Source organism: Trachypithecus francoisi, unplaced genomic scaffold (genome assembly GCF_009764315.1).
Source record: "Trachypithecus francoisi isolate TF-2019V2 unplaced genomic scaffold, Tfra_2.0 Lachesis_group16, whole genome shotgun sequence".
Classification (NCBI taxonomy): Eukaryota; Metazoa; Chordata; class Mammalia; order Primates; family Cercopithecidae; genus Trachypithecus; species Trachypithecus francoisi.
The window spans coordinates 79,420,020-79,447,680 of record NW_022681461.1 but is presented as its reverse complement, the minus strand read 5'-3'; the positions used below and the strand labels follow the sequence as shown (position 1 = coordinate 79,447,680).

Here is a 27,661-nt window from a genome sequence, read left to right as displayed (position 1 = left end):
ATGCACTTGCTGTGTATGCTAAGGAAGGAGCCCCTGGTCCATCATCAGCACTTTGCCTCTCAGAGAATGGCACCATTTGCCATCCAGGGGCAGGAGCCAGAGTGCCTGCATCCAGTTAATGGGCTCTTCCTTTTGGGTCCACCCCCAACATAGAGACCTAATTCCTCTACTTCTCCGTGTCCTCAGCCATTATTGTAACTCATACCATCATCAATTCTTATTAGTAATAGCCTCCTATGCTCCAACTTCCATACTTGTCCAGTCAAATCCATTCCATTCTCCCCAACAGAAAGGGAGAATTTTTTAAAAATGTAATTTTACTCATGTCCCCTTCCAGCTCAAAGTCCTCCAATGGCTTCCTATTCTCATATCCCTGACTAGAACACGTTCCTTACAAGGCTTTGTATGATTGGAACCCTGCCTATTTCTTCAAATTTATCTCACACCATTCCAATCTCCCCAACTTCCTCTCCTCACTGTATTACTTTCTACAACCCTGTCCCATAGCTCTTTTCTCAGTGATGTGAATACCCTTAAACTCTTCCCTACCTCAGGACCTTTGTACTTGCTCTTCCTTTCCCCTGGCTCTTCAAATGGCTGCTGACTCCTTTGCTTCTCTCATACCTCAGCTCAGATTTCACTTCCTTAGTGAGGTCCTTCCCGACTGCCCCCAAATGCTTGTTTTCATAGTATTTACTGCATAGTTCTTATGAGGTTTAAATGAGAAATGCCTTTAGAACAGTGTTTGACACATAAGAACTGCTCATTAAAAGTTGTGCTAATTATCATCATCTCATCATCATATCATCCTCCTCCTTCTCTGTCACAGTAGCCTATTAAATTGCATGGAGAACACTAACAAGAGTGTGTGACTGTGATGTGTGTTTACTTCCTTTCTTTTTGTCTATCTGATTATTAGTTCCCTAAGGGATAGATCTTGTTTCTCATTCCCCCGCCCTACCCGTGTACTCTCGCCTCACAGCAAACTGCCAGTCACAGAGCCGGCTCTCCAACATTTATTGAAGGAATGAATGAAAGTGAGTGCCTCTTGGCTGTCAAAGGGGTTCGAATTGCTAAAACCCCATAAGGGCCCAGGGCAGTTTCACCATTAGGGCAGCCTGGCACCTGGTTTCAGAGAACAGCACTGCATATGCTCCCAGGCGATTGCATTTGCGTGTCTCAAACACTTGCCTGAAACTAGTACAGAATTTCATCTGATTTCTGATGACTCCCATCCCTCCTTCTTCCCTCCCACCCCTTGATCTCCTTCGCATTTTCCTGTTTGTATTCAACGCGTCCCTGCTTGTGCGAGAAAAGCAAAGAATCCCACAAAACTCTTTTCTTTATCCTCTTTCCAGAAAAATGGGCCAATTCACAGCTGCAATCGTTGGGAGAATTTCCTGTCTGGGAGTCTGGAAACTGCCAAGAGTGGAAAGCTGCAGCCAGCCAGCGAGGCCTCTGTTGTCACTGGCCCAAACAACAACAAAAACAACCGCAACAACAACAACAACAACAAAACATGCCACGTGTGCACTGGCATATACAAACACGCCCACAGAACCAAACCAAGCGGACAAGGCTTCAAGGAGAGCTTCTGGGCGGCTCATTCCCGTGGTGAGGCATATCCCTTGGCATCGTGCCATTGCAGCCCAGCTCCCAGCCCCCGTCCCCCCCAACCATCTGTCATCAGCGCTCTGCCTACTGTAAGTGTGCCGACACAGTACACGGAGGCTAACAAGTAGCAAATGGAGGGGAAGAAAAAACAAAGCCACTGCAGTCAGTGGGAGAGGTGGCTAGGGCTTTGACATAAACTGACAAAAAGCTGGGAAATTTAAACTGAAAGTTTGCCCTCAAGACTTTCAGCTGTGAGGGTTGGGCTGGGGAGGAGGGAAGGGTGTACGGTGAGGGAGGTTGGCAGGGAGCAGTCTGCAAAAAAGCTGGTGAGATAGAGTTAAGTAGGCCGGCTTTTTCCAGACTCTATGAATAATATGAGACATTACTTAAAATCCATTCTGACTGTTCATAGATTGCCCAAGAAGGCTTTCCCTTACAAGAAAAAAGAAAAAAAAAAAAAGGAACTGAAAAAATAACACAAAACTTTTCCCAATAGGACTTCTGAAGGAAACATTTAATCAGGATATTGCATGTAATATAATACAGGTTGCTAAATTTCCTATCAAATAATCACCTTCAGAGCAATTAGGATAAATTGCCCTTATGTTATTGTTAAATCCGTTATCAACTTTATGTTGTCATTTAAGAAATCGTTGAGGAAAATTCAGGGTGTTTTTTATTTTTCAATGTTTTTTCCACTGTAACAAAAAATATTTTTTAAAACCTAATTGTCTACCAAAAACCTATAGCAGGAAAAAGAACCTAAATCGGCTGAGATTCCTGCTAGAATACGTCTAGATCTTTTGAGTGAGTGGCACAGACTGTCTGCGTGCACTTGGATGGATGATTGTCTTGTGGTTTTCATTCCTTGTCATTAACTGCAGAGACTCTTTCCCTTGAAATCTTAAACATAAGGACCCAGATTACCAGGCATTTGATGATCCTCTCACAAGCTTGGCATTGCTCTATGTTAGAGATGGAGAAACTAAGGCTAAGAGAGTTTAAAATTACTCAAAGTTAGAATGGCAGAACCTCAGGATCTTCGGACTTGAGGCCCTACCCTTCTTTTGTTTTAGACAGTGAGATTCTGCTAAGCTGCTACTATTTCACTTTGCCCTTTGAGTTCTCGCCACAAAGCCACAAATGCTATAGATTCTAATTCCCACTATTCAAAAAATATTAATTAAGCAAGCAAAATTGCTGTAAGTTTTAACCAATATGACCAGCAACAAACCAGCTCTCATTCTGTTTGTTTGTCAGTTAAGTGTTACTATTTGATCATTTTAATAGTTGATTACTAAAAAAAGTAAACTCTGGAACAAAGAAGTTTCAATCTCCAAACAATTCTGACTGACAGCATGATAGCTTGGCTGATTATCTCTAATCAACAGACTAAACATGTATTTACAAATAAAAACATACACCAGATGTATTTTCATCCGCAAGGTGATGCTGTCAACTAAAATAGGGAGTGTGCACCAATGTTCAGCATCCATTATCTTCAAGACAGGTTTGCCACAAACCCTCCTGCTTCGTGATTCGCAGATGAAAGCCTGTATGCATGCAGGTGGTTGTGATATTACTAGGTTTACAAAGAAAGGGTGAGGTACTTGAAAAGCACCAGTTCTAAAGTCAGAAGAATGCTCTTTGAGCGCAGGTGCTACCATTTCCAGGCTTATACTGTTATGCCTCAGTGTCTTCATCTGTAGTATGGGAATAATAATGGCACCTACACAATTGTTTTAGGTATTAAATGAGATAGCAGATAGGAAGGTGTTTTGTATATAGTAATACACTAATGTGGTTCCTTTTTAGTATTTCTCCATTTCCTTCAAATAACCTTCTGTTTCTCCCAAAATGATGAGAGTTTAAGAGGAGATATTTTATCTCCCTCTTTCCATGCTCCCTTCAGAAGGTAAAAGTCCATTTAAAGGGACTCATAATATTCTAGAGACCAGCCTAGCACTTTATATCAAAAACCCATTTTGAGTTTCACCTGAGAGGAGTACATAGAAATAGCTTTTATTTCCCTTTCCTGTGGAATTGAACAGAATTTTCAAAAACCCTACACAAAGTTCTGCTAGGAGCATAATGAGTCTGCAGGAAATTTCCACACTGTGCTCCATAGATGTCTATGAGTGAACAATGTAAATTAATATCTTATATCAATGCTTATAGCGTTCATCCATTGGTTCACTAAACTTGTATATTGAGTGCCTATTTGTACAGGACAGTTTGTCAGGGACTTGGGTGATAACAGGGAACGAATGCACTCCATGTGAGCAAGTGACATGGTGGTCCTTTCAGTAGGCTTTCCTACTGTGTTAGGAATACTCTAAGTTTTTAGAAGTGTTATTGAATTTTGAGAATATTGTTTAAATGTTAGAAGAATACATTCTTGTAACAGAGCAAAAAAAAAAAAAAAAATAAGTTTAGGAACCCACTTCTCTTCCTGACTTTACCTACATATGAAATAAATCACTCTCCTGCTTTAGGTAGCTCCTGTACTTTCCTGACATTTAAGGCTTTTCAACCTCCTCTTGCTGTGTTTTCAGAGATAGTACAGCAGATTCACCAGGAAATATTTGACTAAGGGTTAAATTTGGAACCAGCTTGTGTTTCAGTCTCTTAAAGTTTGTCTTTATCAAATACAGTGTCATCACAGGAGGCTGGGTAAAGGTACAGTTCAACAGAGGACTTTGGATAGGTAAAATGAAGCGGGACTTACAAAACAGTCACCCAAATCCTTTACTAAACTGAAGGGTCCACGAGGGCAAGGTTTTAGGATGCCTCATTCACCACTATTACCTTCTCTCACTATTACCCCATCTCTACGATGGTGCTGGTCCATGGCCAACTCTCACAAGTATTTGTAAAACAAACACATGAATGAATCAGCTTATGATGACAAATAATATCATAGAATAAAACAGCTAATATAAAGTAAAATATCAGATGATGATGGATCCTCCCAACTGCTTTATCAAACCTTTTGGAAACTTCCCTGAAAAGATGACCGTGATTTTACATGGATCCAGTTGCCTTTGATGCTATAGCAGCATCTCAAATACCCTCAATGGTCTCCATTCATAAATTAGAAGATTGGGATAGAAAAGGCACTTTCCAGAAGCCTCAGATCTTGGATTCTGACCCTGGCTTTTCCCTAGCTAGCTGTGTGGCCTTGAGCAAATCGTCTACTTCTCATGACCTAAGTTTTCTCATCTATAAACAAGAGGTTTGGGTTTCTAAGACTCCTTCCAGCATTAGGAATTTAGAAAGAAAGTGGAAAATTATACACATGTGGGCATTTTAAAATTAGAGTTTCACCATCCAAAATGCCTCTGTTACTTTATTAACTCCATTCCTGTTTTAAACTTGGAAAATTGGCAAAACGAATGCAACTGTTTCAGAAGTTAATGTTGTGTTGGATCAACATAGCAAATAGACACTTGCCTAGAGAGTAATACTTTTGCCAGAAATGGGCTGGCGCTGAAAAACATTGCCCTGAAAAGCCCTCTCCAGCCCGCCACTCACATCTTTTTCTTCCCACAACTCAACACCCAAAGACCAACTTGAACTGAGGTCAGAGGTACAATGCAGCAGTAGCCTTTCACCTTAGGACTAAACATTGAGTCATCTCCATTGATAGTTCAACTATAACCTGGAATTCAGTGTGAATAACTGATCTTCAGCCTTAATCCTTCATCCTGAGTCTGGAGAAAATTGGAAAGAGTGGTTTATTCATGCATGCATCCCCAAATACTTACTGAGTTTCCAGGAAGTGCCATCTCCCCTCACTCATTCCTGACTTGCACTGGACTCCTTCCCGCTTACTTTCCCATGCCCCCATGCTGTCCTCACACACTCACCTATTACTCAACTCCACTCTTCTCAACAAGAAACCTTCTGTTGGCTGCTTCACACAGAAACCTTGACTTCATGTAGATGACCTGGCCCACTAAGTTTGAAAACATTGAAATGTCCAAGACCTTGTTAATATGATTTCTTTGGGCCAAGTGAGTTGGGCTTGCCACCTGCAGGGAAAGGCCAGGTAGAAAGATCCAGCCCCAGTAGACACCAAGCCACAGACTAAGGATCATGGTTGCATTCCTTCAGAGATTACAAACTGCCCAAAGAATGTCTCACAGTGGCAGGGATTCATTATCTGAAACGCAACTATTATGGTCCTGTAAGTACAGATGCTGACATGTTAATGTTTTCTAATAGGTGTTACTATTATGGGCTAACAGGATCCCTGGAGCCATTAGAACCTTAATCTTGTTAGACCTGATATAGTTTGGATGTGTCCCCACCCAAGTCTCATCTTGAATTGTAGTTCCCATAATTCCCATGTGTTGTGGGAGGGACCTGGTGAGAGGTAACTGAATCATGGGGGTGGTTACTTTCATGTTGTTCTTGTGATAGTGAGTGAGTTCTCATGAGATCTGATGGTTTTATAAGTGGCATTTCCCTCTTTGCTGGGCACTTCTCCTTATTGCTGCCATATGAAAAAGGAGGTATTTGATTCCCCTTCCACCATGATTGTAAGTTTCCTGAGGCTTCCCCAACCATGCTGAACTGTGAGTTCATTAAACCTCTTTCCTTTATAAATTACCCAGTCTCTGGTATGTCTTTATCTACAGTGTGAGAACAGACTAATACAGAACCCTCATCCCCATCAGGAATGAGAGCCAAACCTTGAACTCTCTAGTAGATACTTGACATCCATCATTGATTCCTACTGCACGCCTAGATTTTGGAATATCACCTATGCCTGTGTTCCCTGCTCATCCATCAGAAACTCCGTTAAAATCTTCCTAGACCTCCGATTCTAACTGCTCCTATTTTACCTAATACTGATTATCATGTTCAAGAGCTACTCAAGGAAGCCAGCTAAAACTGGTTAAGCATCATGCCCAGAGTAGCAGAGCTCACATGAATAGAGTCCAAGGCAAGTTTCAAGCAGGGACACCTAAAGTAGTGTATCTGCATGAAATGAAATCTTATGGAAGTCCTGCTGGGACCACGGTACCCACCATCAAATCCAAAGGGCAGAGTAAATACAGGAACAAGTGAATAAATACTGAGGTTAGTAACAGGATAGATCCACAGCAAAACAGAGCACAAATCAATGAATAATTGAGAGTAAGTGGTGAGAACTAAAACTGTAGACCTAAGTGAAAGATGTCCCCTTATGAGCCATCTAGTACATGGGACAGGCAGGGAAGCTTTTAAAAAGACCATGACTTTTGTAACACAAAGGATAAATGCTTGCTGAAATAGATACCCCATCTTCCATGATGTGATTATTACACATTGCATGCTTGAATCAGAACATCTCATGTACGCCAAAAATATATATATACCTACTATGTACCCACAAAAATTAAAAATTTAAAAAAAAATTTTAAAAAGTGAGAATTGGACCTGCATATTCTTTGGACCTTGCTTTCTTTGTGTGAGACTGAACTTTCTTAGAGCATCTGTAGATATGGCCTCCATTTCATCCAGGCTGTTCTATTTCATTGCAATTATTATGCTAGGCCAGGCTAAAATTTTACTTATTTCATGCTGATAATGCATTTGGTTTGAATTTGTTTCACTTTATACAAAACAAATTTAAGATAATTATTAGAAACCCCAATTAGGGTTTGATAATACCGTACGTACTTTTTTGTTTTTCAGGAGATGGGGTTAAAAAATGTTTTCATCTACCAATAATGTAATCTAGAGAAACTAAAGCTTTGTTTCATAGGCTCATTTTAAGTGAGAAACAAAATAGTAGAGAGAGTATTTGCCTCCCCAATCCCCTTAAAATTGAGGAATAGGGAGAATAAGGCAGAGAAGCTAACAACTTGCCCTAGGTCACACAGGTAGCTAGTGTTGGAGTTAAGAAAGTTCGTTTCATATGGCTCCAAGATAAGCAGGAAAAGGCTTTCCCAATTAGTATTGTTTCTCTGGTTTACTTGGGCAAGCTAGTCAGTGGTCTTTGTTTCCAGAAACATTTGTGCAAAGCATATCATCCAGTCTCAAATGCAGCCAGATTCAGCAAGATCAAAGACAAAGTTAAAGGAGGACGTGTTACACAAAGAAAACGAACTCGGCCCAGAGATTTTACCTCCATAGAGACTCATCACAGCCCCAGCTGCTTCTTGGTCAACCAAAGACTCTGGATCTCAGGAAGCCACATCCCCCAAAAAAGAGCAATTCTGCTACACGTGTACAGCCCTGTGACTTAAAGATGGTGAAATCACACTGCTTGGTTGAGTGGCTTTGTCAGTTTGTGCCCCAGCTTTCTCTATGCTTTGGTTTCTTCTTCCAGTCCCTAGTTGCAAAGAACCATAATGCAATTTTGCAGAAACTAAGCAAAAAGGAATACATTAGTCTCGTCACTTGGAACTGCTGCCAAAGGAATAGTATCTTCAACTGATTGCCAGCCAAGTCCCTTATGAGATTGTGTAGACTCTTAACAATATTGCTCGGGGAGCGAAACAAAGGGGAAGAGAAAGAGAAGAGCCGTGCTTATTATAATTTATAGTTCATTCTTATGGGAACCTTCTTATGTTACCAGAAGGCTGGTGTCTGGGGTTTTCCTCTGCCCCAGAGGAGATGAAAATGGGAGGAGGGAGGGGAAGGTTATCTTACCAACTTTTTACAGCCAAAATCATCAAGGCCAAAATTCCTTCCTAGAAAAGTCAGTGGCAAGATTCAGACGATTCCCACCAGTCCAACAGCTCCCAGATCTGGGTGATTAGCATCATCCCTGACATTCAGCAATAAAAATCACTCCACTCACCCCCAGGGAGCAGAGAAATCTCAGGACCTCTTGCTTTAAAAATATTCTGATGAGAGGTATCAAGGAGGAGAACCGAAGTGTTAAATATTTGTCTAGAGGATTGGAGCACGTTGGTTGCTGTGGTTTCTAACTAGTCTAATTCTCCTTGTTCTTCATCTTAGAAAATAAAGGAGTTTCAGATATTCCTGTTAAAATGTTGTAACTCAGCTGTCTTTACCATTCTATCCTATGGGGAGAACAAATGGATTGTATGTTAAGCAATCTTCTCCAAAGACTATGACTTCTGCTAACCTTCCTTGATTACATTCTCTCATTAATCAGCATTCTTAGTCAAACAAAATGTGATGCCAGGAGTCACGGCACTCATCATTGGTGGCTTCATCCCTTTCCTCCTCTCTGTGTGGGTTCCATGACACAGAAGCCTGATGCAAACTAATGGGTATCCCTGAATGGATTGCTTTGAGGGCAAGAACCTTGTCTTCTGCATCTTTGACTGCATATTCCACAGCCTATTTCATGGTATAAAAGACAGCGTGGGATGAATGTCACTGTGAAGCATGAAGAAAAGGGTTACCTTTGCTTGTTAGCTCAAAACTCACAAACTGAAAGAAATGTGTCGATGACTCTCTATGGAAGTAAAATCTGTAGCCCATGTCCTGGCATTTAAATACATTGGTTGTTTCTACCAAATGAGTCAGTAGAAAGGAGCATGCTTATGTAATATAAGTTGCTCTGGAGAAAAAAAGTAAAGGAAGCAAGTGTTGACCCTCTGCATAGGAAAATATTGTCACAATGAAGGTGCACCAGTGAGGATGTCTTAACACTAAGGTATGGTCCTTCAAGTGGCCTGACCAACTCATTCAATCATCTACTCTCCAGAAGATGATCTTCAGAGTCATATTCATCTGCAGATGAGTACCACCCTATGACTCTCCAACATGTGACCCCATTCACCTGTATGAAACACCTTCAAGAGCAAATGTAAGTTTATCCCAATTCTCCACCCACTAGCTTTCACTACAGAAAGCACATGGGTCTAAGAGTGATATAATTCACAAAAAGACACCCTTGAAGTCAATCTTATGTTCATTTATAAATTCTAGAATGTTAAATTATATTAATAACAAATCTTATGAATTTTTTTATTCATTCATTTACTCCCTTTGCAACTCTTTTTTTTTTTTTTTTTGAGATGGAATTTTGTTCTTGTTGTCCAAGCTGGAGTGCAATGGCGCAATCTCAGTTCACTGCAAACTCTACCTCCTGGGTTCGAGCAATTCTCCTGCCTCAGCCTCCCAAGTAGCTGGGATTATAGGCACGCCACCACATCCAGCTATTTTTTTGTATTTTTAGTAGAAATAGAGTTTTACCATGTTAGCCAGGCTGGTCTCAAACTCCTGACCTCAGGTGATCCTCCTGCCTTAGCCTCCCAAAGTACTAGGATTACAAGTGTGAGCCACTGTGCCTGGCCTCCCTTCACAACTCTTTTGACTTACCTGTCTCGACAGTGTGAGTCTCGAGAATCCCATAAGTAAAAAATCCAGTTCTCTCATATACTCTGCTTTTATCTTCCTCCTACCCAGCATGGGGACCTTGGCTCTGTTTTCCACTTCTGGCATAGTTCCTAGCTCTTGGAATATTTCATAGATTATTGTCATTTCCCCCACTTAAATTTCAGCACTTCCTAAAAATCTTGGCCTGAACTCACTATCTGGTACTTGTTATTCTTGTTTTTTTTTGTTTTTTTTTAAATATATATATGTATGTGTGTGTGTGTGTGTGTATATATATATATATAATCATGTGTGTGTGTATATATATATATATGATTCTTCTCCATCCAATAACCTCCGCCTGCCTACCCACTCACCCCACAAGATCACTAAACCTAACCACCAGTGTCAGAGGTGGATGTGGGGGCAATGGAGGGGGGCGGAGGGAAGGTACCCAAAGGGCCTCAGGTGACCGAGAAGAAGCAGGGTTTGGATGTTGCAGATGTCACAGGACAACTGATATTTCATTCTTCTGCCAGTGTACATTCAAATCTCAGGAGCGAAAGGAACTTGAAAGTTCATCCGTGTCTCCTCCTCTACACCAAAATATTAGCCATTAAGGAAAGATTAGCATTCCACCGTGTCCTCAGAGATCTCTGAAGTGGATTCCATCATCTCCCTTAGTAATGCATTCCAGAGGCTCATCCCGCTCAGAGATATTTTCTTCATGCTGAACCTAAGTCCTGCTGGAAGCAATTTAAACCGTCCCCCTTTGGCCTGACTTTGTGTGGAAAAAAAAGAAAGCTCTTTGTCACTGTCCTTGCAGGGTCCCTCCATAGATTCCTTGGCTTCTCCAGGCACTTCATGTATTAGTTAAAATGAGAGCAAAAAGGAGACTGGGAGAGCAAGAGATGGAGAGAGAGGTCACACAGCAATGCTCGTCTCGCCCTCTCTGGTCAACGTTTCAGAAGCACCAAGGCCCTGGGTTTGACCCACCCCTTCCTTCTCATTTCTTTGGCTAAGTCACATTCTCTTTTCACTGCCTGATGACCTACTTTTATTGCAAGCAAGGTTCTCGCCTTGAAAAGTGTAGATAACATGTAGCCCGACCCAGGGTGAATCAGCTGAGCTGCACAGCTGCTGTGACCTTTTCCTTCATCTCCTGGTAACATGAAGGAAGGAATAAAGATGATCAAGTTTTCTGCTGGCCAAACCTGCTTTGCTTTCCTGGCATAAGGACACGAGGAGATAAAGTATATTCTTCTACCCGAGACAGTAAATAAAAGAAAGAATGTTGTGGGTGTATAGGACATTTGGAACATTTCATTTTTGTAATTGTGCATTCTGAGCTAAGAGCCACCACAAAAGATGGGTCTTTGGAAATTGAGGGGGTTTGTGGTTGTATTTTGGGGTTGCAGACCAGCCAGGATTCTGTTTCCATTTTCCCTATTAGTCCTCAAGTTCTAGATTGAGACTCCCAAAACCCTGGGGCATCTGACCAGAGACAGCTGCCAACATTTTCCCATGATGAGCAGTGGAATGTGTATTGGCCGAGCACGTTGATTTGAAAGGTGTTTATAAAGTTTCTTGATCCTTTTTTCCACCTGGTTTGCTTCCGGGACCCAGGGGTGTATGGACTGCAGTGTGCCACCGGGAACAAAGAAATGGGATAAACGTCATACTCTCTTCCCTGGAAGCTGCTTTTGCATAATTTTATTTTCAAAATCATTTTGCTTTCTTTACTTTCTTTTCCTTTTTTTCTTTCCTCCACACCCCCCACCCTGCCTCTGGTGTCTCTGTTTACACAGTTTAGACATTGGGAACATGTTGGTAGTTTTCCAGCTGCTTATGCACAAGTGTAATTGAGTCATTTATTTTTAGTGATGTCAAGACTTTGAGAACAGAAATAAAAGAAACATTATACACTGACTAACTAAAATGTAAGAGAGTCCTCATCTGGAGGATGAAGATACAGTGGATGTGATTATTTTCAAATTGTAGGCTCTTCACTCTTCATTTCAAAACCAGATTTGGAAATAATTTGTTTTATTTTCAGCTGGTGGGGTCTCCGATCTCAAGTGAAATTATCCCGAGCTTTTTCACGGTTGATGGCTGACTGGCAGCTCCTCATTTTCTTCCCCTTTAAGTGAGAGACCCACTTGGATTAGTTCCTGGATGGAAAAGATGAGACTTAAATTAAAGACCTGTGGGACATCCTGAGATCCTCATAGAAAAAGGTCATTGGAACATGATCTGTCATTTAAAATGGAACAATTAAATAAATGCAACAACCTATGTGTTTGATGACCAGTACATTCCAAGTATATTGTTACCTCACTTTCTATGCACCCATATTTATTTTGGATGTAAATCAGACCTGCAATAGAAGTATTCTTTGTTCTTTACAAAGCTGTCATGAAGTGCTAATGACATTGACACAGGTATTCTTTAGGTTCTTTCAATTCTCCAACCCCTAACATTCCCTAAAATTATAACAACTATTAAAATTTTGGCACAATATAACACAGGATATTTGAAAATAAAATTCTGATTAATAAAGCTGGTTAATATTAATTGAGTGCACATGATACGCCAGGCATTATTCCAAGTATAGTACTTATTGGGAAGATAGAACTATAGATAAGGAAAGACATGAACAAAGATATTAAGTAATCTACCTAAGGATACACAGCTATTGTTCTGTGATCCCAGAGAGTCTCTAGTGTCTTTATTTATGATCGCTGTACTATATGCTGCTTATAGCAATGGAAAGGCAACCAAAAATGGGAGAAATATATGCAAGCTAGAAGGCAAATACGTAATATTCTTTATATATAAAGAACTTTTGCAAAACAATATGAAAAAAGTCAGATGTCTTAGTAGAAAAAAGGGCAAAAGATAAGAATAGGCAATTCATACATAGAAACTGCCAAAATGGTTAATAAACTTTTAAATTATTAAAGCACATTAAAACTAAAGAAACATAAATGCAAACAATGATATGTACTTGTTTTCTGCTAGGTAAATTAGATTAGAAGAAAAAAAAAAATGCTGCTCAGGTTTGACGATGTGAGGAACAGCCCCTGTTAAACACTGTTAGTATGGAGTATAGATTGTTGCAACATTTATGGAAAGAAAATTCTCAGTATATAAAGTCTTTAAAATAAGTTTAGTAATTTCTCTTCTAGATATTTATACTAAGTAAATAGTCAAGAATGAAAACAAGCATTCAGGTATAAAGCTATCAACCTCAGCATTATTTAAAATAATGGTATATCTTTATGGTAGAATACCAAACCATCATCAAAATTCATGCCCTTAAAAAATTAATATAAATATAAGATTTCCATGATGTTATTAAATGAAACAGGGGTTTGTATAAAGGTATGGACAATTTGATTCCAACATTATGAAAAGTATATCTATGCACAAAAGAAACACTGGAGGGGAACATCACACACTGGGGCCTATCATGGGGAGGGAGGAGGGGGAAGGGATTGCATTGGGAGTTATACCTGATATAAATGATGAATTGATGGGTGCTGACGAGTTGATGGGTGCAGCACACCAACATGGCACAAGTATACATATGTAACAAACCTGCACGCTATGCACATGTACCCTAGAACTTAAAGTATAATAAAAAATAAAAAATAAAAAAAATAAAGATATCCTAAGGGGAAAAAAAAAAAAGAAACACTAGAAGACTAGAGTGTAACTAAGTATTATTCCTGATGATCAGACAACTCATGATTCTCACTTTTTCTGAAACTTCCTCTTCAATGAAAATGTATTCTCTTATAATCAAAAAAATTAAGTAATATTGGAGTAAATATAGGAAAACATAGATGTGCCCAGACTTTTACAATGAATAAGCTCTTGCAAATTACATTTGAGCATGGACTTTAGCTCTGAAAGTCCTGGCAGAGGAAGCAAAGGAGAAATGAAGTACATATTGTCATTTTATTTTTATTTTTATTTTTATTTATTTATTTATTTATTTATTTATTTTTATTATACTTTAAGTTCTAGGGTACATGTGCATAATGTGCAGGTTTGTTACATATGTATACTTGTGCCATGTTGGTGTGCTGCACCCATCAACTCGTCAGCACCCATCAATTCATCATTTATATCATGTATAACTCCCCAATGCAATCCCTCCCCACTCCCCCCTCCCCATGATAGGCCCCAGTGTGTGATATTCCCCTTCCCGAGTCCAAGTGATCTCATTGTTCAGTTCCCACCTATGAGTGAGAACATGCAGTGTTTGGTTTTCTGTTCTTGTGATAGTTTGCTAAGAATGATGGTTTCCAGCTGCATCCATGTCCCTACAAAGGATGCAAACGCATCCTTTTTTATGGCTGCATAGTATTCCATGGTGTATATGTGCCACATTTTCTTAATCCAGTCTGTCACAGATGGACATTTGAGTTGATTCCAAGTCTTTGCTATTGTGAATAGTGCCGCAATAAACATACATGTGCATGTGTCTTTGTAGTAGAATAATTTATAATCCTTTGGGTATATACCCAGTAATGGGATGGCTGGGTCATATGGTACATCTAGTTCTAGATCCTTGAGGAATTGCCATACTGTTTTCCATAATGGTTGAGCTAGTTTACAATCCCACCAACAGTGTAAAAGTGTTCCTATTTCTCCACATCCTCTCCAACACCTGTTGTTTCCTGATTTTTTAATGATTGTCATTCTAACTGGTGTAAGATGGTATCTCATTGTGGTTTTGATTTGCATTTCTCTGATGATGAGTGATGATGAGCATTTTTTCATGTGTCTGTTGGCTGTATGGATGTCTTCTTTTGAGAAATGTCTGTTCATATCCTTTGCCCACTTTTTGATGGGGTTGTTTGTTTTTTTCTTGTATATTTGTTTGAGTTCTTTGTAGATTCTGGATATTAGCCCTTTGTCAGATGAGTAGATTGCAAAAATTTTCTCCCATTCTGTAGGTTGCCTATTCACTCTGATGGTAGTTTCTTTTGCTGTGCAGACGCTCTTTAGTTTAATGAGATCCCATTTGTCAATTTTGGCTTTTGCTGCCGTTGCTTTTGGTGTTTTAGACATGAAGTCCTTGCCCATGCCTATGTCCCGAATGGTACTACCTAGGTTTTCTTCTAGGGTTTTTATGGTATTAGGTCTAACGTTTAAGTCTCTAATCCATCTTGAATTAATCTTCGTATAAGGAGTAAGGAAAGGATCCAGTTTCAGCTTTCTACTTATGGCTAGCCAATTTTCCCAGCACCATTTATTAAATAGGGAATCCTTTCCCCATTTCTTGTTTCTCTCAGGTTTGTCAAAGATCAGATGGCTGTAGATGTGTGGTATTATTTCTGAGGACTCTGTTCTGTTCCATTGGTCTGTATCTCTGTTTTGGTATATTGTCATTTTTAACAGAAAGAATACAAATTTCTCTTTCAAAAACACTTTTTCTCTCATATGAAATTAAAAGTGAATCTTATTGACTATAGGGACCTTAGGTAACATATTGGACAACGTCTTCACTTTGCCCCTATGAAAACACAGAAGCTTTGTTTAAATGTACAGGCTTCATCGTGGCCCACTAAAAAGGGTAAACACTAGGCAAGTAAGCGTAAATAACAACTTAGAAAAGACATTTTTACAGGGAAGTAAGGTAAAGTAGTAAGCACATTTTTTCCCTTGGAGTACCTAACCTCTTAACCCAGGGTTAGAGCTTAGAGGACCCTGAGGAACACTTTTGGGTCAAATGCCCAATGTTTTATCTTCAAAGTCATTTAGAGTGAACTGTGTTAATTCAGGGAACAATACTGTAGGCATACAAACAACTCCAAGTTAAATGCAATAAAAGTTACAGGACTTTGGGCCTCTAAGAATTCTCCACTGTAATAAAAAGTGTTTCTCCATAATACAGAGTTAGCCTCAGATTAAAGTGAAGAAAGTATAATTTAAAGGGATTTGTGCCAATTCTTCTCTCTGTAATATTTCCTCTATAAGACTTACTACGAATATAGAAAATCAATGAATGATAACATTTTCAAACTTGAGAAGTTTTAAAGTTTCTGTCATCCAGAGGCAATTAACTTTTAGTAAGCCATGAACACTTCGTGGATTGAACTCACAAAACCTGTGGAGTCTTGCCCCAGAAATATACATACATGTGCCAAAATTGAAGAAGTTTAAGAATTCCCTCACGTTCATCCATAATTCCCTAGGATAAGAACACCTGAATTAGTTTAACCTTGTTTTCCTGAGAAAACCTTAGAGCGAGATACATTATTCTACCTAAATGAACAATATTTCTTACTTTTGCGAAATTAGTCCCTTCACATGAGTGAAGTAACTCATCCAAGATTATAAAGCAAATTAAATGGCAGATCCAGGATAAAAATCAGGTCTTCTAATTCCCAGGACAATCTTCCTTCTCTCACATCTTCTGTTCACTTAGATTTTAAAATCTGCTCAGTTTCTCACAATCCTGGTAGAAAGGAGGATCTCTATAACACACTTAGGCAAATCCCATGGAGGACTGCGGTATCTCCTGAGAATGCAACATTGAGAAAACACTTGGAGTAAAGTTAGGTTAAAAGGGATATGCTAAGTGATATATGAACCAGTTTTTCAATGGACAAGAATGTATGTCAGCATCATATCCAGTTTAGGCAGTTCTTCTTTAATTAAGCTCGGGCTGGTTTCTGATTATGGTCAAAGCATCTGAAAGTCAAGCATAATGTCTTACTCTGATTTGGGAAGCAGTTGTGAATCAAAGCCCTCCAGCAACCCCAGAAATAAGGGTGATGATATGTCTGAAAATAAGAAGGGTGAGGCATAAAGATCAACAGTATCAGAGCCCTGCAACTTATTTTCATGATATTAATAGTAAGTAATCATTATTTTCTTTACTTGCCAGGAGGAATCTGTGACTCATGAGCAAAAGAGAACTATAGGATGCTTTTGTGTCTGAAAACACAGACAGAAAATTTAGATCTTTCTGGTTATTTAACAAAACAACTAGGTTGAATAGTCCTATCAGTGGACCACGTGGTTGTTTGTACACTGGTTTTGGCTGGAAAGTCCCCCATAACTACCCTGTTTATGGGAGTCCTACTCATCCTCCTAGGTCCATCTCACATCTCACGCCACCCAGAGACACTGCCCCAAATATCCCAGCCCAGGCTCATATCATTCTTCTGAGCAGTCCCTATGGTACGTTTATGTAGGACATAATTCAACAATATTTACCTACTGCTTAATTGATCTCACTAACTGCTTCGTGAATCTTGTTTCTCCACTAGATTATAAGGTATTCAAAGGCCAGAATCATGTGCCCAGTGCTGCTTCCTACTGTGCACTCTGATGGTATTCAAAACTTGTTTGTTGATTGACCGATTAAAATGAGAATATGGCCACTGTCCTGCCTGAATCTGGTTCAGCAGCATTCTCTTCAGAACAGAGTTAAGCTTTCCTGCCTGATGAACCTCTGCTGATGCTTCAAGATCTGGCTGAAAATGCTACATCCTCTGCAACAGCCTCACTAACAGAAAAGTCCTGATCATTCCTCGACATACCAAATATCATGATATTTCTAAGAAGATGATGCCTGGAAGAACAGGTTCCCCCCACTCCTAAAATGATTGTTTTAATCCAAAAGTGCATTTTAAATGGTAATCAACATTATCGTACTATCATTTTTACCTGAGAGCTAAGAGAGCCAGTGAAAATTTTCAGAGTAATAAGTTGAGAAGAACTTTAAACATCATTTTAGCTAAATTATGGTCTAGCAATATAATAGAATTCCATACAGCCATTCAAAACAAGATAGAAATATATGAAATGATGTCTAAAATATAATTATACATGGTAAAAAAAACAAGTTGTAATTAAACAATACTGATACTATAATTACATTTTTATTTTTAAAATGTGTATATGAATGCACATATATATGCATTCATATGTATTATATATGCAGAGAAAATATATGGAAGCATCCCTGAAAAAAAAAAATCATCAGTCATTGTTCTATCTGGCAGTGGAATTTGGAGCCCGGAAAAAGGAGGAGAACTAGGCCTCGAACGTTTCACTTTAGGCAATTCAGATTTTGTAGTAAGCATTACCTTTATTACTTATGTCAGGTTAGAATGGATTTTTTTAATTTTCAAAAAAATTACCAGTCCAAGTCTTTTAACAATGTAACCTCATCTACCTCTCGCTGCTCCTCCACACACTTGGGACCTCAGACCACCCATGTGACAGACGTTTCCTCCATGCTACTTTGACCAGTCCTCTTTTCTCATCGAGGAATGACCATCCCTCTCTGGTTTCTGTGGTGAACCCCTACTTGTCCTTCAAAGCCATTAAAAATCTCACCTCCTCTGTGATGCTCCCAGGATGAATTAATTGTTTGCATTTCCATGTCCTCACAGAACTTTCCACATATCTCTGCTAGAACAGAGATGTATGTACATATGTGTAAAACTACATGTAAAAATTATATCCATCTTCCTCACTACCGTGAATTCCTTCAGGCCAGATCTGTCTGTATTTTGTTCATTTTTGGCACTATCTTTTGCAACTCACGTGGAGCTTGGGACACTGTGCTTATAGAAATATTTGATGAATGCAAAAACTGCGCGTCTGATCCTGAGATCCCTTCTCTGCAACCTTGGACATTCCGAATACCCAGTCAATTCTAGGCAACAACCCAGTTGTTGGTATTCTCAATAAAATGTAGCCTTGGATTCCTAGCCAAAAGATAAAACATCCACTTGTATCCTGTGTATTAACTTCAGATAATTTGATATCACAGCCTACTAAAAGTCAACTCAAGGGAACCCTTTTGATTGTATTAATGAAATACAATAAAAATACATGTTCCTATAGAAGACATCATGCAGAGAATCTCAGACAGGCTTCTTGGATCAACGTGACATAAAATTAGGGTGTCGTTTCCATTAAGTCCATATGTAAAAAATTTTCTTTCCATGTTGATATTCAATAACTGACCTGATTTGAATGACCTCCCTGTTGTCAGTTACACATTGCTTCTGTGTGAGAACTTCATGTCCACTAGCTTCCATTACTGTTTACTGGACAGAAAAATGAATTCCAGGAGTCTCACCACCAACATAAACTGAAATAAAACCAATAACTGCAACGTTGTAGAAATGGCTCTACATACCTTATTATATTTAACTCTCATAAATGTTTCCAGAGGTAGGAATTTTTAACCCTACCTATGAAGAAGAAAACTGAGGACCAGGGAAGTTAGGTAATTTATATCAGGTCACAGAGCTACTAAATGGTAAGGCCCAGATTAGACTCCATTCCCTCAGCTCTTCTCATTAAGATATGTGCGTATGTCATAATATTAAGCCACATGAACTCCATCTAAAAGATGCGTACCCATCCAATTTCAAATGAGAGATCTTTCATAGTCATTAAAACACCAAAAATGGAGGATTTGTTTTGCTATGGCAGTCACAGATTTTCTTCCTTTTCTATCTTCCTTATTATGTTTCTTATCTATGTATGGCTATTTAGCCATACATGTATCTATTCATTCAACATTCACTGAGCACCTACTATTGACCAGACATTGTAGCAAGCAATTGGAGTGAACCATGAACCCGAAAAGATAAATATGGGTTCCTGTGTACCCAAGGCAAGCTTATTGATATCCAATGATTATAACTCATTATCAGGTATAGTTAATTTTATCTCAGAGTAATTTTCTATTAAAATTGCTATGAATATGTGAATATTAATAGCCAACATTTATTGAGGACTTACTTATCTCCTAGGCATTGTTCTAAGAGTTTTACTGTAACTCATGTAATAGTAACTGTAACTCCATATATTTGGTGGCTTTTATTAATCCCACTTTAATGATAAGGAAAGTGAAGTACAGAGAAATGTGATACCCAAGGTCAGACAGCTAAGAAATGGCAAAGCTAGGATTAAAGCCCAGGCTATCTGAACACGGAATGCTTGATCAATTATTTTTTACACTCTCTCCATTTAATGTATTGGACGCTGACTCTGGGGTCACCAGGATGAATAAGGCATCATTCTTATCCTCCAGGAGTTAATGAGAAAAGCAGGCAAATAAACAGGTAGAGCAATACAGAGTGGTAAGTGGGATGATGGGATGGGTGTGCAGGGAGGTGCAGGCACACAGAGAAGAGGTCCTGACAGCGTTTGCAATAACCCATCTACTATCCTCATGTGGACACAGCCCAGACTCTTCTCCTATGTCCAGGATTCATTCAGTGCCCAGAGATCTTGGTAAAAGAGAAAGATGGGAGAGGCAGAGACAAGAGGAACGATCAAGGAAAAGAGGGAGAAAAATCTTGAGAAAGGAGGCACATAAAAACATGCTTGCCCAACCATAGTCTTTTGTCTTTGTGAGGAATTCCTATCCCTCAGAAATGCATACATGCTTAGAAGAAAATGAGTAACTCTGGTCCTAATTGTTTTTCTACTCTTCTCCATGGTAGCACAAGAAATAGAAACATTCTCCCCTCTTCGCACCCCTCAGTTATCCTGAGAGGTAACATGATGAAAATCAGGCATCCTAGGAAAGAAAATGGACAAGTCCCTGCTACTCCAATATATGGATGCACTCCCGATAAATCATGTAAATTATTTTGTCAGCCTTTTACATTGAATTTTCAGGTTGTTTTTAGTTTTCTGCAATTATAAATGATGCTAGATTGGATATTTTTATACTTGCATTTTTGTACACCTTTTGACCGTTTCCTAGAAAAGATCCCAGAATGGAATTACAAATTCAAAGGGTATATCCTTTTTTTAAACTCTTAATCCATATGGCAAAAACACTTCCCAAAAAGTAGTGACAAATTATATCCCACGGAGTATATTTGGGAATGCTTATCCGATCACACTTTCTCCAGCATTACTATACTTTTAAAACCTTTATTTTATTAGGCAAAAATGTAAGTTTTTTCATTTAACTTTCATTTTTGGATTACCAGTGAGGTTAAATATAGTTTATAAGTTTATTAATCAAATGTATTAATTAAAATGATTCATATAAACCTAGTAGATGCTCAATAAAGCCTAGTAGATGCTTAATTTTTTAATAATGAGTTTGAACATTATTTCATGGTTTCTGGCTATGTACATTTCTTCTTAGAATTTTAAATGTATTTATTTTTCTCATTTCCCTATTGAAGTTCAGTGGTTTCTCTCAGTGGGCTTTTTATATATTAGATATACTGAACCTTTGTTTTGAAGAAATATCCAGGCTTTGAAGGATTATTGTCACTTATGGAACAATGGTATATAAAGGCATTATGCTTTACAAATATGGCACTTTTTATTTGTCTCACTGATAAGGAAAGAGGCTTAAAATGTGTTATCTGTTTCCTCTTTTTTAGGTAAAACTTTTTATACAGTCAAATGCATAAGTCTTACATGTGCCATTTCATGAATTCTGACAAATGTACGCACCTGTGTCACACAAGTTTTTATTAAAATATAGAATATTGTAACACTGAAAAATTCTTTTGCATGCTTTTCTAGTCAATGTTGCCTTTACCCTATCCCAACCTTGAGAGGAAACCACTTTTCTGGTTTAGAACTTCATATAAATGGAATTATACAACATGCACTTTTTAAAATTCTGGTTTCTTTCACCCAGCACCATGCCTTGGAGATTTATTCATGCTTTTGTATCTGTCAATGGTTTGAGATATTAAAAGTAATGGCAAAAACTACTTTTGCACCAAACCTATGCAATGACATGAGTTGTTGTGACTGAGTAGTACTCCATTGTATGAATATACCAATTTGTTCATCCATTCACCTGTTGATGGATATTTGAGCTACTTCCAATTTTTTACTATAACAAATAAAGCTGGCATAACATTCTCGTACAAGTATTTTGTGAATAAATGTTTTATTTCCTCTTGGACTTTATACATAGGATGGAATTGTTGAGTCATAGGGTATGTGCATGTGTAGTTTAATAAATAACTGCCAGATCTTTTTCCAAAGTTGTTGTACTCATTTTCCCTTTTTCAACAGCACAGGAAAATGTGCAAATATTATTAAATTATTTTTAAAAGCAGTATAAAAAAACACAAGTATAGGATAACACTGTTAACCTTACTGTGTACTATGTATTACATAGTACATAATAAGTAATATTATTACTTATTAAGTAATAATACATACATAGTACATACATAGTTATGTACATAGTAATACATAGTACATACATAGTACTATGTATGTACATACTATGTATGTACTATGTATTATGTATATATATACATATATATGTGTATATATATGAAAAAGGCTAGACAAATCTTTTCAAGTGTTAATAGAAATAATCTCTGCATACTAGGTTACAAATAATTTTCACTTTATTTCTTGCATTTTTCTAACTTGCAGCATCATGTATTACTTTAAGACATTGTAAATTTGTTTTTCTAACTACAGGAAAAAGAAATGACAGTAGACTACTGTTCAAAATACTCTCTTCTATCCAAAAAGGCCAAGAGATGCAAAGGATTAATCATGAACCCAGTTGCCCAGAGGAGGAAAAATAAAATCTGTTGTAGATGGAAGAAGCAAGAAGTTATATGGTAAGGTTCATTCATAATTCAGAGAACTGTTCATAGTGCAGGTCTTTTCTTGAATGCTTGAATTTGTGGTTAGGTAGAAGGACTTCTCTTCCCCTGCCTTTATGTATTCTCTCTGTTTATGTTGTGTTCCAGAACTTTCTGCCTAGACAATAAGTCCTGTGTCTTGTTATTCTGAGGCAAGAACATAATAGATGCTCACTGTGCTCGTGAAAATACCAGACACTTCGTGGAAAGTGCATTTGACATGGTGGCCGTGTCTAAAACATAGTCATACCATTAATATCAATAATGTAGAAATTGAAGATACAATGGAATGCTTTTACACAACGTGAAAAATACCCAGTTACACATTGCATTGGAATGCAACTCCCCATTGCAAGCACAAGGAGGCTACTTAAACTTGAGAAACTACTTGGAAGCCATTCTCAATGTGATTATTCTTTATCTTCAAACAGAAACTCAGATTACAAGGAGTAACTTTTCCCTCAAGGAACAGTATCAAAAAATTTTAAGTAGACCATATGGCATTTGTCAAATGAGAGGGGGAAAAAAATCTCCCACTTCTCAGGGATATTTATTTTACCTGTCAGGTCTTTAAAGGAGAGATTATATATAATATCTCTTTTAATCTTCACACACAAAAAGGTGTTCAATCTGCCTACCTGTCTCTGTGGAAGTGTGAACCTAGGCAATAAAATTGCTTTTCTCTTACAGCATAGCATAGCATAGTTAGATACTTTTTATGAAGCTACCCTAAAGCAGGATGTTGAGAACCATGTGCAGGGATTTCAAAGTTTACTTCTTCTTCTAACTGGAATGCTATAAAATCAGAAAGTTGTTAAACAGAAATAATATGGTAAAAAGAATGCAGATTCTGGAGCCAGAATCCTGCTTTGCTTCTTACTAACAATACGTCCTAGTACAAATTACTTAGCCTCTCTGTGGTTCAGCTTTTTCATCAGTAATATTTTATCAAAATTGTAATTACTTCATATAGTTGCTGTGAAGATTGATGGAGTAAAACTTTGTAAATGAGTGAGTTCATGCTTAAAACCATGCCCAGCACATAGTACTTTTAACCAAAGTAAGTTATTATTATTATATTTCTTTAGTACATGTCATTCAGATGTTCAGAGAAGTATGATTCATTCAGAATGATTAAGAAAAAATCTGCTTGAATTAATGAAAAAATGTAGATTGTAAAATCTTTTTTTTAAATCCATTATGTTACCTTCAAAAAGATAAAGGTATTTAAACTAAAGTAACTAAAAAGTATTAATGCTGAAAGTTTCATAAGGGGCATACTTCAAAAAATGAGTAAGTTAACAGTTTGCTTATAAAGGAACACATCCTTTGAAAAGTGTCTTCTATTAAGTAGGGTAAGTATTCCATCTCATCACACTATTTGCTTGGCTACAGAACAATCATTTCCCCTACAGAAAGCAATTTCATAAAGTAAAAAAGCATCTTTAGGATAATTGATGCTAATCTCCCTCTTACTCAGGAAACCCTCACACCACACGGGACTTGGTGTCACTTGGATTCAGTGAAGAAAACTTATACTTCCATTTCAGTCCAGTCCATCTTTAGAAAGTGCTTCCTTAGATTAGGCTGAAGTCTTCTTAAAATGTCCACTCTCTGTCACTATTTTGTGGAGTTCCACTGAATGAATCATTCCTCTTCGTTTTGATAACAGTTCAAGAATTTGAAGACAGCTGTTGTATGTTTCCCTGAAATCTTCTCCAAGTGTAACAGCCTCATTTTTTTTTTTTTTTTTTGACTGTTTTTCAATGACATGACTTTAGATGCATCATCTACCTTGGTCCTTTCCTTCTGGACTTTCTCTTGTTTGACCTTTTTCCTCCTATACTGGGGTTACCAGAACTGAACATGAAACTCTGGGTATATTCTGATTAAAGCCTTGCTTGTTCTGGACCCAAGATTAATCTTGAAGTTTTGGTAGTCATATGACTCTCTTGACTTATACCAAGGTCAGCAGTACCACCCCCTCTTTTTTGTAGGGGTAAGTGGTATGTATTAGTCAGGGTTCTCCAGAGAAACCAAATCAATACGGTGTGTGTGTGTGTGCGTGTGTATACAGAAAGCAAGATTGAGAGACATAGTAATTTACAGGAATTGGCTCACACAATTATGGAGGTTGAGAAGTCTGGACCGGGAATTGCAGAGTGTACAGTTCCATCTGAGTCTGAAGGCTTGAAAGCAAGAAAACTGAGTGCAAGTCCCATCTGTGTCTCAGTCAGAAAACCAGGAGAGCCATTGGTGTAAGTCCCAGTATAAGTCTGAGTCTGAAGGCAAGAGAAGAATGATGCCCCAGCTTAAAAATAGTCAGGCAGAGATTTTTTTTTTCTCAGCCTTTTATTTTATTCAGGCTTCCAATAAACCAGATAAGGTCCTCCCACATTGAGAAGAGCAAAAATCTGCTTTATATAGTTGACCAATTCAAATGTTAATCTCATCTAGAAAAACCCAGAAATGTTTAACCAAATATGTGGTCACTCCATGGCCCACTCAAGTTGACACAAAATTAACCATCACAGGGTGCTGTGTGCTGTGTCAGCCATATCTTTCCTACCTTCTACCTCAAATATTTTTACCCATCTATCACTGTTATAAGTATATTAATGTACTGTTACATGCATATGCATTTTACATCTACCCCATTCGATTTTTTAAAATATTTTCCCCAGAGATTCATGTTTTGGGGATCTCAGATATTAGCTCACTTATCATCATATTGGGTAACACTGTGGAATTTCCATGTATAATATGGCTCAATGAGTGTTCTTCCAATACAAAATATTAAACTGAAAACTACCAAGAAGACTTTCATATAGAAAAAATGCTTGGTTTCCATCCATCCATTAATCAGTTGTTTCTGAGGTGGTCGTTCATTAGTTATTATCTATCTAATTGTAGCATCCATTGCCCTCATGTTCATAAGGTCTTAAAGATCTGGAATAAAATTGTGTCGTACGTTCTTCTATTTGTAGGACTGTATAATCTTTAGTCAAGTACAGACACATTAGAAACATTGAAATGTGGATATACTATGTCTTTAGCATTTCCCTTGTTGACTAGTTTTGCAACCTTACTGAAAAAGAAGTTAGTCTGGCATGACTAGGTCTCAGTGGACCCAGTCTAGTCTCTAAGGTTCATAATCTATTTCTTTAATATTTTTGAGATTTTTACCTAAGAACAAACTTTTAAGCCTATAATTGGTAGAATTTGCCCTCTTTTCTGCAAATATCTGTGTAATGCCTAATCAAGTCATAAGTAGACTAATTCATCATTTGTCTTCCCAAAGTTAAATCATACAGTTTATTAAAGCTTCATTATTGATCAAAGAATATTACTTCTTCATGTCTTAGGGTGAATTAATTTATCTGCCCATGATTTTAGCTTTGAGATTTCTTGGATATTGACTCAATCATCTAATATATTTGTTATCACTACCAGATCAGAAAAGAAAATGGGGAGGGAAAATAAAAATGCCTCTTTTACCTAAAGGCAAAGGACTGAAGTAAATAATCTTCATTTTCTTTTTGTACGAAGTCTGTATAGCTCAGGAGGCTTCATTAAAACACTTGTCTGGGACCATTTTAAGTTTGCTCTTCCCTACTCTGTAATCCCACCATGATAGACTTAAACCTCACCAATATTCATATGTGTAAATCTGATTTTTCAGTATAGTAAGATTTGAAAGATATGCTGCATCAACGAATTAGAAAACTAGATTTCACAAACACATAAAATTGCTTCCATCAGGAGGTTTCTAAAACTGTTGGAAGCCAAAAATGCAGAACAAGAAGGAGCTTCAAAATATGACTGTAACCACAAGTTTATGTGCAGAAACAACTTGCCCTTTGGGACCCTTTGGCCATGTCTCTTGACTACAATTCTCTTCCTGTTTTGGGATTGATTTCAAGACTCCCTATTCTTCCTGTCCTTGCTTGGTTAAACGTTCTCGTCACCCTGGCCTATTTCCTTGATTTCCTAGTTGATTATTTTCTGGCTCGTGATCCAGTTCTCTAAATTGGATTCTGGTCAAATTAACTTTTCTCCTCGAAACTTTGGTAGTGATCTTCCACCAGGAAGAAAAACATTTCCTCTCCTGGCTCAGAACAATCAATAACGCTCCCTTCCAGAAAATGAATGTCAATGGCTGTCCTATTCTCCTTGCTGATGGCTCTCATACTTATTAATCCATCCTACATTTTAAGCCTTTATTCTACAAATGAATTGCCAAAAACCAAGTCACTTTACATAAAAATGAGAATTACAGTAAAATTCAGCTTGTCTAATCTCAGCCCATTCAATTCATCCAGATGCACTACAATAGGACTAGCTGTGTGATGATTTAGAAGAGCCATGTTTTGTTTCTCTTTCTGTTTTTATTGTCCTTTGCCCTTAGTGAAGCTGTGGTATACCAATCTAGACAGCTCAGTGGCAAGCACTGAGGCGAAGGCTCATGTGTGCTGTGTTAAATTCAGCCCCTCTTTCAGATACCATTTGGCTTTTGGCTGTGCAGATCACTGTGTCCACTACTATGATCTTCATAACACTGAACAGCCAATCATGGTATTCAAAGGACACCAAAAAGCAGTCTCTTATGCAAAGTTTGTGAGTGGTGAAGAGATGGTCTTTGCCTCAACAGACAGACAGCTAAAACTGTGGAATGTAGGGAAATCATACTCTCCATGTTCCTTTAAGGGTCATATCAATGAAAAAAACTTTGTAGACCTGGCTTCCAATGGAGATTATAAAGCTTGTGGAAGTGAAAATAACTCTCTCTATCTGTACTATAAAGGACTGTCTAAGACCTTGCTAACTTTTAAGTTTGATGCAGTCAAAAGTGTTCTGGACAAAGACTGAAAAGGAGACGATACAAATGAATTTGTTAGTGCTGTGTGCTGGAGGGCACTACCAGATGGAGATTCCAATGTGCTGATTGCTGCTAACAGTCAGGGTACAATTAAGGTGCTAGAATTGGTATGAAGGGTTAACTCAAGTCAAATTGTACTTGATCCTGCTGAAATACATCTGCAGCTGATAATGAGAGAAGAAAAAGAAAATGTCATGTGATGTCTCTCCCCAAAGTCATCATGGGTTTTGGATTTGTTTTGAAT

At 38.0% G+C, this 27,661-nt stretch overlaps 1 pseudogene; it reads left to right on the top strand.

The window, feature by feature from the left end:
- LOC117099263 lies at nucleotides 1–27,661 on the top strand (annotated as a pseudogene).